The sequence below is a fragment of the Scyliorhinus torazame genome, chromosome 5 (genome assembly GCF_047496885.1).
Source record: "Scyliorhinus torazame isolate Kashiwa2021f chromosome 5, sScyTor2.1, whole genome shotgun sequence".
Classification (NCBI taxonomy): Eukaryota; Metazoa; Chordata; class Chondrichthyes; order Carcharhiniformes; family Scyliorhinidae; genus Scyliorhinus; species Scyliorhinus torazame.
In genome coordinates, this window is record NC_092711.1 from 161,483,117 (window position 1) to 161,496,531 (window position 13,415).

The 13,415-nt window shown below is 48.8% G+C and overlaps 1 protein-coding gene across 1 annotated transcript in view; it reads right to left on the reverse strand.

Moving 5' to 3' along the window:
* The window catches only part of LOC140422266 (uncharacterized), a 125,540-nt gene that overhangs the window by 93,200 nt on the left and 18,925 nt on the right, over window positions 1-13,415 (reverse strand). The window lies entirely within an intron of this gene.

Sequence of the window (13,415 nt, forward strand, 5' to 3'; positions counted from 1 at the left end):
TGGAACAGCTTGTGATGGAGCCCACGAGGGAACAGGCCATTCTGGACTTTGTGTTATGTAATGAGCCAGACTTGATTAAAGATCTTAAAGTAAGGCTGAACTTAGGAGGCAGTGATCATAATATGGTCGAATTCAATCTCCAATTTGAAAGAAAGAAGGTAGAATCAGATGTAAAGGTGTTACAGTTAAATAAAGGTAACTACAGGGGCATGAGGGAGGAACTGATGAAAATCGACTGGGAGCAGAGCCTAGTGGGAAAGACAGTAGAACAGCAATGGCAGGAGTTTCTGGGAGTAATTGAGGACACAGTACAGAGGTTCATCCCAAAGAAAAGAAAGGTTATCAGAGGGGGGATTAGGCAGCCATGGCTGACAAAGGAAGTTAGGGAATGCATCAAAGCAAAAGAGAAAGCCTATAATGTGGCAAAGAGTAGTGGGAGGTCAGAAGATTGGGAAGGCTACAAAAACAAACAGAGGATAACAAAGAGAGAAATAAGGAAAGAGAGGATCAAATATGAAGGTAGGCTAGCCAGTAACATTAGGAATGATAGTAAAAGTTTCTTTAAATACATTAAAAACGGGAGGCAAAAGTTGACATTGGGCCGCTCCAAAATGACGCTGGTAATCTAGTGATGGGAGACAAGGAAATAGCTGAGGAACTAAATAAGTACTTTGCGTCAGTCTTCACAGTAAAAGACATGAGTAATATCCCAACAATTCCAGAGAGTCAGGGGGCAGAGTTGAATATGGTAGCCATCACAAAGGAGAAAGTGCTAGAGAAACTAAGAGGTCTAAAAATTGATAAATCTCTGGGCCCAGATGGGCTACATCCTAGGGTTCTAAAGGAGATAGCTGAAGAAATAGTGGAGGCATCAGTTATGATCTTTCAAAAGTTACTGGAGTCAGGGAAAGGCCCAGAGGATTGGAAAATCGCTGTTGTAACCCCCCTGTTCAAGAAGGGAACAAGGAAAAAGATGGAAAATTATAGGCCAATTAGCCTAACCTCGGCTGTTGGCAAGATTCTAGAATCCATTGTTAAGGATGAGATTTCTAAATTCTTGGAAGTGCAGGGTCGGATTAGGACAAGTCAGCATGGATTTAGTAAGGGGAGGTCGTGCCGGACAAACCTGTTAGAGTTCTTTGAAGAGATAACAAATAGGTTAGACCAAGAAGAGCCAATGGATGTTATCTATCTTGACTTCCAAAAGGCCTTTGATAAGGTGCCTCACGGGAGACTGCTGAGTAAAATAAGGGCCCATGGTATTCGAGGCAAGGTACTAACATGGATTGACGATTGGCTGTCAGGCAGAAGGCAGAGAGTTGGGATAAAAGGTTCTTTTTCGGAATGGCAACCGGTGACGAATGGTGTCCCGCAGGGTTCAGTGTTGGGGCCACAGCTGTTCTCTTTATATATTAATGATCTAGATGACGGGACTGGGGGCATTCTGGCTAAGTTTGCCGATGATACGAAGATAGGTGGTGGGGCAGGTAGTATGGAGGAGGTGGGGAGGCTGCAGAAAGATTTAGACAGTTTAGGAGAGTGGTCCAAGAAATGGCTGATTAAATTCAACGTGGGCAAGTGCGAGGTCTTACACTTGGAAAAAAGAATAGAGGCATGGACTATTTTCTAAACGGTGACAAAATTCATAATGCTGAAGTTCAAAGGGACTTGGGAGTCCTAGTCCAGGATTCTCTAAAGGTAAACTTGCAGGTTGAGTCCGTAATTAAGAAAGCAAATGCAATGTTGTCATTCATCTCAAGAGGCTTGGAATATAAAAGCAGGGATGTACTTCTGAAGCTTTATAAAGCATTAGTTAGGCCCCATTTAGAATACTGTGAGGAATTTTGGGCCCCACACATCAGGAAGGACATACTGGCACTGGAGCGGGTCCAGCAGAGATTCACACGGATGATCCCAGGAATGGTAGGCCTAACATACGATGAACGTCTGAGGATCCTGGGATTATAATCATTGGAGTTTAGGAAGTTGAGGGGAGATCTAATAGAAACTTACATGATAATGAATGGCTTAGATAGGGTGGATGCAGGGAAGTTGTTTCCATTACCAGGGGAGACTAGGACCCGGGGGCACAGCCTTAGAATAAAAGGGAGTCACTTTAGAACAGAGATGAGGAGAAATTTCTTCAGCCAGAGAGTGGTGGGTCTGTGGAATTCATTGCCACAGAGGGCGGTGGAGGCCGGGACGTTGAGTGTCTTTAAGACAGAAGTTGATAAATTCTTGATTTCTCGAGGAATTAAGGGCTATGGAGAGAGAGCGCGGGTAAATGGAGTTGAAATCAGCCATGATTGAATGGTGGAGTGGACTCGATGGGCCGAATGGCCTTCCGCTCCCATGTCTTTTTTTTTACAAATATTTTATTGAAAATTTTTGGTCAACCAACACAGTACATTGTGCATCCTTTACACAATATTATAACAACACAAATAACAATGACATATTTTATAAACAAACAAATTTTTTTTAAAAAAATGAATAAATAATAAATAACAAAAATGAAAACTAACCCTAATTGGCAACTGCCTTATCACAAGTAACACTCTCCAAAAATATAATTTAACAGTCCAATATATAATTATCTGTAGCAACGACCTATACATACTATACAGTATATATTAACAACCCTGAGAGTCCTTCTGGTTCCTCCTCCTCCCCCCCCCCGATCCTGGGCTGCTGCTGCTGCCTTCTTTTTTCCATTCCATCTATCTTTCTGCGAGGTATTCGACGAACGGTTGCCACCGCCTGGTGAACCCTTGAGCCGACCCCCTTAGAACAAACTTAATCCGCTCTAGCTTTATAAACCCTGCCATGTAATTTATCCAGGTCTCCACCCCCGGGGGCTTGGCTTCTTTCCACATTAACAATATCCTGCGCCGGGCTACTAGGGACGCAAAGGCCAAAACATCGGCCTCTCTCGCCTCCTGCACTCCCAGCTCTTGTGCAACCCCAAATATAGCCAACCCCCAGCTTGGTTCGACCCGGACCCCCACTACTTTTGAAAGCACCTTTGTCACCCCCATCCAAAACCCCTGTAGTGCCGGGCATGACCAAAACATATGGGTATGATTCGCTGGGCTTCTCGAGCACCTCGCACACCTATCCTCCACCCCAAAAAATTTACTGAGCCGTGCTCCAGTCATATGCGCCCTGTGTAATACCTTAAACTGAATCAGGCTTAGCCTGGCACACGAGGACGACGAGTTTACCCTGCTTAGGGCATCTGCCCACAGCCCCTCCTCGATCTCCTCCCCCAGCTCTTCTTCCCATTTCCCTTTTAGTTCTTCTACCATAGTCTCCCCTTCGTCCCTCATTTCCCTATATATATCTGACACCTTACCATCCCCCACCCATGTCTTTGAGATCACTCTGTCCTGCACCTCTTGTGTCGGGAGCTGCGGGAATTCCCTCACCTGTTGCCTCGCAAAAGCCCTCAGTTGCATATACCTGAATGCATTCCCTTGGGGCAACCCATATTTCTCGGTCAGCGCTCCCAGACTCGCGAACTTCCCATCCACAAACAGATCTTTCAGTTGCGTTATTCCTGCTCTTTGCCACATTCCATATCCCCCATCCATTCCCCCCGGGGCAAACCTATGGTTGTTTCTTATCGTGGACCCCCCCAAGGCTCCAGTCTTTCCCCTATGCCGTCTCCACTGTCCCCAAATCTTCAGTGTAGCCACCACCACCGGGCTTGTGGTGTAGTTCCTCGGTGAGAACGGCAATGGGGCTGTCACCATAGCCTATAGGCTAGTCCCCCTACAGGACGCCCTCTCTAATCTCTTCCACGCCGCTCCCTCCTCCTCTCCCATCCACTTACTCACCATTGAAATATTAGCGGCCCAATAATACTCACTTAGGCTCGGTAGTGCCAGTCCCCCACCTATCCCTGCTACGCTGTAAGAATCCCTTCCTCACTCTCGGGGTCTTCCCGGCCCACACAAAACCCATGATGCTCTTTTCAATCCTTTTTAAAAAAGCCTTCGTGATCACCACCGGGAGGCACTGAAACACAAAGAGGAATCTCGGGAGGACCACCATCTTAACCGCCTGCACCCTCCCTGCCAGTGACAGGGATACCATATCCCATCTCTTGAAATCCTCCTCCATTTGTTCCACCAACCGCGTTAAATTTAACCTATGCAATGTGCCCCAATTCTTGGCTATCTGGATCCCCAGGTAACGAAAGTCCCTTGTTACCTTCCTCAACGGTAGGTCCTCTATTTCTCTACTCTGCTCCCCTGGATGCACCACAAACAACTCACTTTTCCCCATGTTCAATTTATACCCTGAAAAATCCCCAAACTCCCCAAGTATCCGCATTATTTCTGGCATCCCCTCCGCCGGGTCTGCCACGTATAGTAGCAAATTGTCCGCATACAAAGATACCCGGTGTTCTTCTCCTCCTCTAAGTACTCCCCTCCACTTCTTGGAACCCCTCAACGCTATCGCCAGGGGCTCAATCGCCAGTGCAAACAATAATGGGGACAGAGGGCATCCCTGCCTTGTCCCTCTATGGAGCCGAAAATATGCAGATCCCCGTCCATTCGTGACCACGCTCGCCATCGGGGCCCTATACAACAGCTGCACCCATCTAACATACCCCTCTCCAAAACCAAATCTCCTCAACACCTCCCACAAATAATCCCACTCCACTCTATCAAATGCTTTCTCGGCATCCATCGCCACTACTATCTCCGTTTCCCCCTCTGGTGGGGCCATCATCATTACCCCTAACAGCCTCCGTATATTCGTGTTCAGCTGTCTCCCCTTCACAAACCCAGTTTGGTCCTCCTGGACCACCCCCGGGACACATTCCTCTATTCTCATTGCCATTACCTTGGCCAGGATCTTGGCATCTACATTTAGGAGGGAAATAGGTCTATAGGACCCGCATTGTAGCGGGTCCTTTTCCTTCTTTAAGAGAAGCGATATCGTTGCTTCAGACATAGTCGGGGGCAGTTGTCCCCTTTCCTTTGCCTCATTAAAGGTCCTCGTCAGTACCGGGGCGAGCAAGTCCACATATTTTCTATAGAATTCGACTGGGAATCCATCCGGTCCCGGGGCCTTTCCCGCCTGCATGCTCCTAATTCCTTTCACCACTTCTTCTACCTCGATCTGTGCTCCCAGTCCCACCCTTTCCTGCTCTTCCACCTTGGGAAGTTCCAGCCGATCCAAAAAGCCCATCATTCTCTCCCTCCCATCCGGGGGTTGCGCTTCATATAATTTTTTATAAAATGTCTTGAACACTCCATTCACTCTCTCCGCTCCCCGCTCCATCTCTCCTTCCTCATCCCTCACTCCCCCTATTTCCCTCGCTGCTCCCCTTTTCCTCAATTGGTGTGCCAGCAACCTGCTCGCCTTCTCCCCATATTCGTACTGTACACCCTGTGCCTTCCTCCATTGTGCCTCTGCAGTGCCCGTAGTCAGCAAGTCAAATTCTACATGTAGCCTTTGCCTTTCCCTGTACAGTCCCTCCTCCGGTGCTTCCGCATATTGTCTATCCACCCTCAAAAGTTCTTGCAGCAACCGCTCCCGTTCCTTACTCTCCTGCTTCCCTTTATGTGCCCTTATTGATATCAGCTCCCCTCTAACCACCGCCTTCAACGCCTCCCAGACCACTCCCACCTGGACCTCCCCATTATCATTGAGTTCCAAGTACTTTTCAATGCACCCCCTCACCCTTAGACACCCCCCCTCATCTGCCATTAGTCCCATGTCCATTCTCCAGGGTGGGCGCCCTCCTGTTTCCTCCCCTATCTCCAAGTCTACCCAGTGTGGAGCGTGATCCGAAATGGCTATAGCCGTATACTCCGTTCCCCTCACCTTCGGGATCAGTGCCCTTCCCAGCACAAAAAAGTCTATTCGCGAGTAGACTTTATGGACATAGGAGAAAAACGAGAACTCCTTACTCCTAGGTCTGCTAAATCTCCATGGGTCTACACCTCCCATCTGCTCCATAAAATCTTTAAGTACCTTGGCTGTTGCCGGCCTCCTTCCAGTCCTGGACTTCGACCTATCCAGCCCTGGTTCCAACACCGTATTAAAATCTCCCCCCATTATCAGCTTTCCCATCTCGAGGTCCGGAATGCGTCCTAGCATCCGCCTCATAAAATTGGCATCATCCCAGTTCGGGGCATATACGTTTACCAAAACCACCGTCTCCCCCTGTAGTTTGCCACTCACCATCACGTATCTGCCCCCGTTATCCGCCACTATAGTCTTTGCCTCGAACATTACCCGCTTCCCCACTAATATAGCCACCCCCCTGTTTTCGCATCTAGCCCCGAATGGAACACCTGCCCCACCCATCCTTTGCGTAGCCTAACCTGGTCTATCAGTTTCAGGTGCGTTTCCTGTAACATAACCACATCTGCCTTAAGTTTCTTAAGGTGTGCGAGTACCCGTGCCCTCTTTATCGGCCCGTTCAGCCCTCTCACGTTCCACGTGATCAGCCGGGTTGGGGGGCTTCCTACCCCCCCCCCCCTTGTCGATTAGCCATCCCCTTTTTCCAGCTCCTCACCCGGTTCCCACGCAGCTGTATCTCCCCCAGGCGGTGCCCCCCCCCGCCCATCCCCTCCCATACCAGCTCCCCCCTCTCCCCAGCAGCAGCAGCCCAGTAATTCCCCCCTCCCACCCCCCCCCCCCGCTAGATCCCCCGCTAGCGTAATTACTCCCCCCATGTTGCTCCCAGAAGTCAGCAAACTCTGGCCGACCTCGGCTTCCCCCCGTGACCTCGGCTCGCACCGTGCGACGCCCCGTCCTTCCTGCTTCTCTATTCCCGCCATGATTATCATAGCGCGGGAACCAAGCCCGCGCTTCTCCCTTGGCCCCGCCCCCAATGGCCAACACCCCATCTCCTCCACCTCCCCTCCTCCCCCCATCACCACCTGTGGAAGAGAGAAAAGTTACCACATCGCAGGATTAGTACATAAAACTCCTCTTTCCCCCCTTTTCGCCCCACCACTTTGTTCAAACGTTCTTTTTAATAACCCGCTCATTCCAGTTTTTCTTCCACAATAAAAGTCCACGCTTCATCCGCCGTCTGAAAGTAGTGGTGCCTCCCTCGATATGTGACCCACAGTCTTGCCGGTTGCAGCATTCCAAATTTTATCTTCCTTTTATGAAGCACCGCCTTGGCCCGATTAAAGCTCGCCCTCCTTCTCGCCACCTCCGCACTCCAATCTTGATAAACGAGGAATCTCACCACTATGGCTCTGGGAATTTCTCCTGCTCTCGGTCCTCGCGCCATCACTCGGTATGCTCCCTCCACCTCCAACGGACCCGCCGGGGCCTCCGCTCCCATTAACGAGTGCAGCATCGTGCTCACATATGCCCCGACGTCCGCTCCCTCCGCACCTTCAGGAAGACCAAGAATCCTCAGGTTGTTCCTCCTTGCGTTCTCCAGTGCCTCCAACCTTTCCACACATCGTTTCTGATGTGCCTCATGCATCTCCGTCTTCACCACCAGGCCCTGTATGTCGTCCTCATTCTCGGCTGCCTTTGCCTTCACGACCCGAAGCTCCCGCTCCTGGGTCTTTTGCTCCTCCTTTAGCCCTTCGATCGCCTGTAGTATCGGGGCCAACAGCTCTTTCTTCATTTCCTTTTTGAGCTCTTCCACACAGCATTTCAAGAACTCTTGTTGTTCAGGGCCCCATGTTAAACTGCCACCTTCCGACGCCATCTTGGTTTTTGCTTGCCTTCCTTGCCGCTGTTCTAAAGGATCCACTGCAATCCGGCCACTTTCTCCTCCTTTTTTCATCCGTATCCAGGGGGGATTCCCTTCTGGTTTACCGTACAGTGTTTTTAGCCGTCAAAATTGCCGTTGGGGCTCCTATCAAGAGCCCAAAAGTCCGTTTCACCGGGAGCTGCCGAAACGTGCGACTCAGCTGGTCATCGCCGCACCCGGAAGTCTGCTCCCATGTCTTATGGTCTTATAAGTAATAGGAGTAGGCCATTCGGCCCTTCCAGCCTGCTCCACATTTCAATAGGACATGACTGAAACCAACATTCCTCACGTTCACTTTCCTGCCCTTTCCCCGTAATCCTCGGTTCCCTCACTGATCAAGAATCTATCTCAGCTGGGCAACACAGTGGTGCAGTGGTTAGCACTGCTGCCTCACGCCGCCAAGGTTCCAGGTTCGATCCCGGCTCTGGGTCACTGTCCGTGTGGAGTTTGCACATTCTCCCCTTGTTTGCATGGGTTTCGCCCCCACAACCCAAAGATGTGCAGGGTAGGTGGATTGGCCACAATAAATTGCCCCTTAATTGGAAAAAAATGAATTGGGCACTCCAAATTCACATTTAAAAAAAAAAAATAATAATCTATCTCAGCCTTAAATATACACAAGGACTCTGTCCCCACAACTCTCTCAGTTCCAAAGACTCTCAGAAGAAATTCCTCCTCATCTCAGTCTTAAATTGACATCTCTTTATTCTGAGACTATGCCCTCTGGTCCTAGACTCTCCCACGAAGGGAAACATCCTCTCAGCATTTACCCTGTCAAACCCCTTAAGAATCCTGGATGTTTCAATAAGATCACCTCTCATTCTTCTAAATTCCAATGAGTAGAGTCCCAATCTGTTTAACCTTTGAGCCGAAGACAATCCCTCCATAATGGGGATCATCACAGTGAACCTTCTCTGAACAGCCTCCAATAAAATATCTTTCCTTAAATAAGGGGACCAAAACTGCTCACAGTTCTCCAGATGTGGCCTCACCAGCACCTTGTACAGCTGCAGCAAGACTTCCCGACTCTTATACTCCAACCCCCTTGGAATCAGGGCCAACATTCCATTCGCCTTCCTGATTACCTGCTGCACCTGTCTGTGAGCTTTCTGTGTTTCGTGCACAAGTTCCCCCAAGTCCCTTTGTGTTGCAGCTTTCTGCAGTTTTTCTCCATTTAAACAATACTGTTCTTTTGTTCTCCCTTCCAAAATGAACTTTACATTTTCCCACATTATGCTCCATGTGGCAACTTTTTGTCCACTTGCTTAACCTCTCAATATCTCTTTGTAAACTGTTTGTATCCCCCTCGCAACTTTTCTTTCCACCTATTTTTGTCTTCAAATTTGGGCACAGTACATTTGCTTCCTTCCTCCAAGTCATTAATGTAAATTGCACAGTTGCAATCCCAGGACTGACCCCTGTGGAACGCCACTGGTTACAGGTCACCAACCTGAAAAAGAACCCCTTATCCCCACTTGCTGTTTCCTGCTCATTAGCTAATTCTCTATCCACGCCAACGCCATGGGTTCTCATCTCATGACAACGTTTTGTGAGGTACCTTGTCAAAGGCCTTCTGGAAGTTTAAATACAACACATCTACTGGTCCCCCTCTATCCACTCTGGTTGAGACTTCCTCGAAACACTCTGATAAATTAGTCAGACACGGTTTCCCTTTCACAAAGCCATGCTGACTCTGCTTGATTAGATTATGATTTTCTCAATGTGCTGCTATTACTTCCTAATAATTGATTCCAACATTTTTTTCAACAATAAATGTTAGGCTAATCGTCACATTGGCAGTTTTCCAATCCTCTGGTACTTCTCCAGAATCCAAGGATTTTTGGAAAATTACAATCAATGCATCCACTATCTCTTTCAGTCCCTCGTGCTCACTGGTCACTTGGTTCTCTCGTGTTTTGGGCACAATTTCTGGATCTTCCTCCATGAAGACAGACACACATTGTTTAGTTTCTCTGCCATTTCCTTATCCACCATTATAAACTCTCCTGTCTCTGGAATGGACCCACATTGGTCTTTGCTAATCTTTACCTTTTCACATTCCTATAGGAACTTTTCCTGTTGGTTATGATGTTTCTCCCCAGTTTGCTCTCATATTCTATTTTCTCTTTATCAGTTTCTTGGTCCTCCTTTGCTGAACTCTAAAACAAGTTCCCAATCCTCAGACTCACTACTATTTGGGCCACTTTCTGAGTCTCCTCCATTTATCTCATGGAATCTTTAACTTTTCTTGTTAGCTATGATAGCTTCACTTTTGCGGTTTAATTTTTGCTTCTTAAAGGAATCTATATTTTATGTAAATAAAATGCGAGTGGTTACCTGTCTATTGTCTGTTGTCATACAAAGAACAAAGAACAAAGGACAGTACAGCACAGGAACAGGCCCTTCGGCCCACCAAGCCTTCTCGGATCGTGATAGCGGTATAAACTAAAATCTTCTGGGACTTCCGGTGATGGCGGGCGGGAGGCAGCCGCACAATGGAGGGCTCCCATTTGGGAACAGCATTTTCGGGGCTTTAAGCCCGGTCCCAGGGTCCACGGAGGCGGCAAAAGCAAGGAGAAGGCACAGAGGCGGCAGTGAAGGCACAGTGAAGAAAAATATCAAGGGTGAGCAAAATAACGGCCGTAAAGAAAACAGCTGAAGGTCCGTCAGGGAGTGGAAAGGTCACCGCGGGGTCACTAAGGAAAATGGAGGCTGAAGCACCAAGGGAGGCCGTATTGCTTACGGCTGAAGAAATAACTAAGGTGATGGCTGTGGAATTCGAAAGGCAGTTTACAAAATACATGGAGACAATGAGAAAGGAGATGAGAGAGGTTGAGTGTGCTGGTGGAGGAGGCGATTTCCCCGGTGACGAATGCAGTGGCGGAGGTGCGAGAGCAAGGGGAGGCGCTGAAGGAAGTGGAGGAGACATTATTGCAGCACGGTGATCAACTTACCTCGATGGGGAAGGAGATGCGGAAGGTGATGGACATTAACAAGGATCTGCGAGGAAAAATGGAAGACCTGGAAAACAGATCCAGGCGACAGAATTTGAGGATTTTGGGGCTGCCCGAAGGAGTTGAAGGACCGAGGCCGACTGAGTATTTTGCCGCGATGCTGGTGAACCTATTGCGGGAGGGGGAGGATCCCTCCCGATATGAACTGGATCGGGCTCATCGGTCGTGGAGGCCTGTACCAAAGGCGAGTGAGCCGCCAAGGGTAGTGACTCTGTGCTTCCGTAGGTACAGTGTGAAGGAGAAGGTCCTGAGCTGGGCCAAGCAGAAGCGGGTGGTGCAGTGGGCTGGTATACGTGTATACCAGGACTTTACGGTGGAGCTGGCGAGGAGGCGGGCTGCCTTCAACCGGGTGAAGAGGGCACTGTACATTAGCAAGGTGCAGTGTGGCATTGTATATCCAACGAAGCTGAGGGTGACTTACAAGCTCAAGGACCTTTATTTTGGAATGGCGGATGCAGCGGAGGAGTTTGCGAAGGCAGGACTGTGGCAGAACTGACAAACTGAGGAATGGCCATGTGCCGATGTAACCTCATGACTGTATTTTCTTCTTTTTTGTTTCACTGCGTGCGGGTGTATGGGCTAAAGGAGCCAATGTTGTATATATTTGGACAAGAGAAGAAATGGGACTTTCAGTCGTAATGAGGGTTCTTTGGGGTGTAGGTGGATATGCGGGGTTTGTGTGCTAAAAGGGGATTTCTGGGCTTTCCTAGGGCCAGCAAGGGGAAAGGGACCCGGGAGGGGGCCTCCGCGCTGGCCGGTTTAAGCTGGCCAGTGAACGGGAGTGAGGTGGGGGGAGGGGCTGCGGCCATCGGAGCCTGGCAGAACAGGGTCCGAGTGGTCTAGCTGGGGTGGAAAGTTGGGGGAAAGGAACCGAGTTTGGGGGGAGGAGTTTTACAGAAGGCAGTGGATGGAAGGAGTTGGAGAGAGAGCGAGAGAGAGAGAGAGGTGCGGGGGGGGGGGGGGGGGGGGCGTTGTTTACAACTCTTAGGTATCATGTACTGCTCTTTCAGAGGTTGGATGGTGTTGAGTATAAGGGGGGGGGAGGGGAGTGGACTCTATAGGTTAGTGGTGACCATGGGCGGCCCCGGACTCCATTTTCTTTTTCTCCTTAGTTTTTTGTTGCCACCGTGGGAGGGTTTGTTTTATTGGATGCATATATTGACAGGTGGGCCATTGGGTGGGGTGGTGGGAGGATGAAATCGTTGTTGATAAGGGGATTGATTTTGTATGTTACGTTTACTGTTTGTGGGTGGGGTGTAAATTTTGAAGGAAAATGTGAAAATGGAGAATAAAAACATTAAAAAAAAACCTTCTGTGCTTCCAGGGTCTGTATCCGTCTATTCCCAACCGATTCATGTTTTCGTCAAGATGCCTCTTAAACGTCACTATCGTACCTGCTTCCACCACCTCCTCCGGCAGCGAGTTCCAGGCACTCACCACCCTCTGTGTAAAAAAACTTCCCTCGCACATCCCCTCTAAACTTTGCCCCTCGCACCTTAAACCTTTGTCACCTGTGATGCACAATCAATTACACTCGAGACAAGGAGAGTCATACTAATCGACTTTAATCAGCTAGAACTGTACCTAGCAGCTTCGATACAGAAAGTGAAGGCTGCTGGGATGGCATTGGTTCTTATACCCCGCCTCTCAGAGCGGAGCTACGTACGTTAGCCAATGGTAGACTCCTAGGTCTAGCCAATGGTGATTCACCTCTCAGGTACTGCCATACCTGGTATTACCACAACCTGGTAATTGACTTTTCCAACCTGGGAAAAAGCTTCTGACTATCCACTTTTTTAATCAGGTCGTCCCTCAACTCAGTTACTCTCGTGAATACAATCCGAGTTTATCCAACCTCTCCAGGCCAGGAAACATCCTGGTAAACCTCCTCTGTACTCTCTCCAAAGCCTCCACATCCTTTTGTTAATGTGGTGACCAGAATTGTCAGCAATATTCCACGTGTGGCCTAACTAAGGTTCTGTACAGCTGCAGCATGACTTGCCAATTTTTATACTCAATGCCCCGACCAATGAAGACAAGCATGCCGTCTGCCTTCTTAGCTCCTTATCCACCTGCGTTGCCACTTTCAGTGATACGTTTATTGTAATTTCCCAGTCTACCAGACAACTTGCCCCTCATAGCATGACAGTCTCCTTCTGCGAGAAACACCCAGATAAATTAGACAAAAGAACCCTGTAACTGCCATAGCCATCTTCATGGCAACGTGGCTGCTTTGGGGACTAAATATCTTCCAACGTGCAAACACCTTTTCATTCTGTGCTCCTCGTCAAACTTGGAACCAGGTAATCGCAACGAGGCTCAAAAATGGTCAGCCCACCGGAGGCAGAGGTGTTAGACCGGCCAGTCCAGCAGAAAGAAACCCTCCAATCATCACCATTCACCAGATGTCAGAATGAACAAAATGCAGTCCTGCATGTCAGTGAGAGAAGAAACAATAACAATGGAGCCAACATCTGTAATTTATTGTGAACTATCACAACAGGTGTGATGAATCACAAACCCCCTCCCCACATTGAGAGCAGATGAATGGTCTCTCCCCAGAATTAACTCGCTAGTGTCTCCGTTGTTGGGACGGATCATTGAATGTCTCCCCTGCTCCGAGCAGGTGAATGGCCTCTTCCAGGTGTGAACTCGCT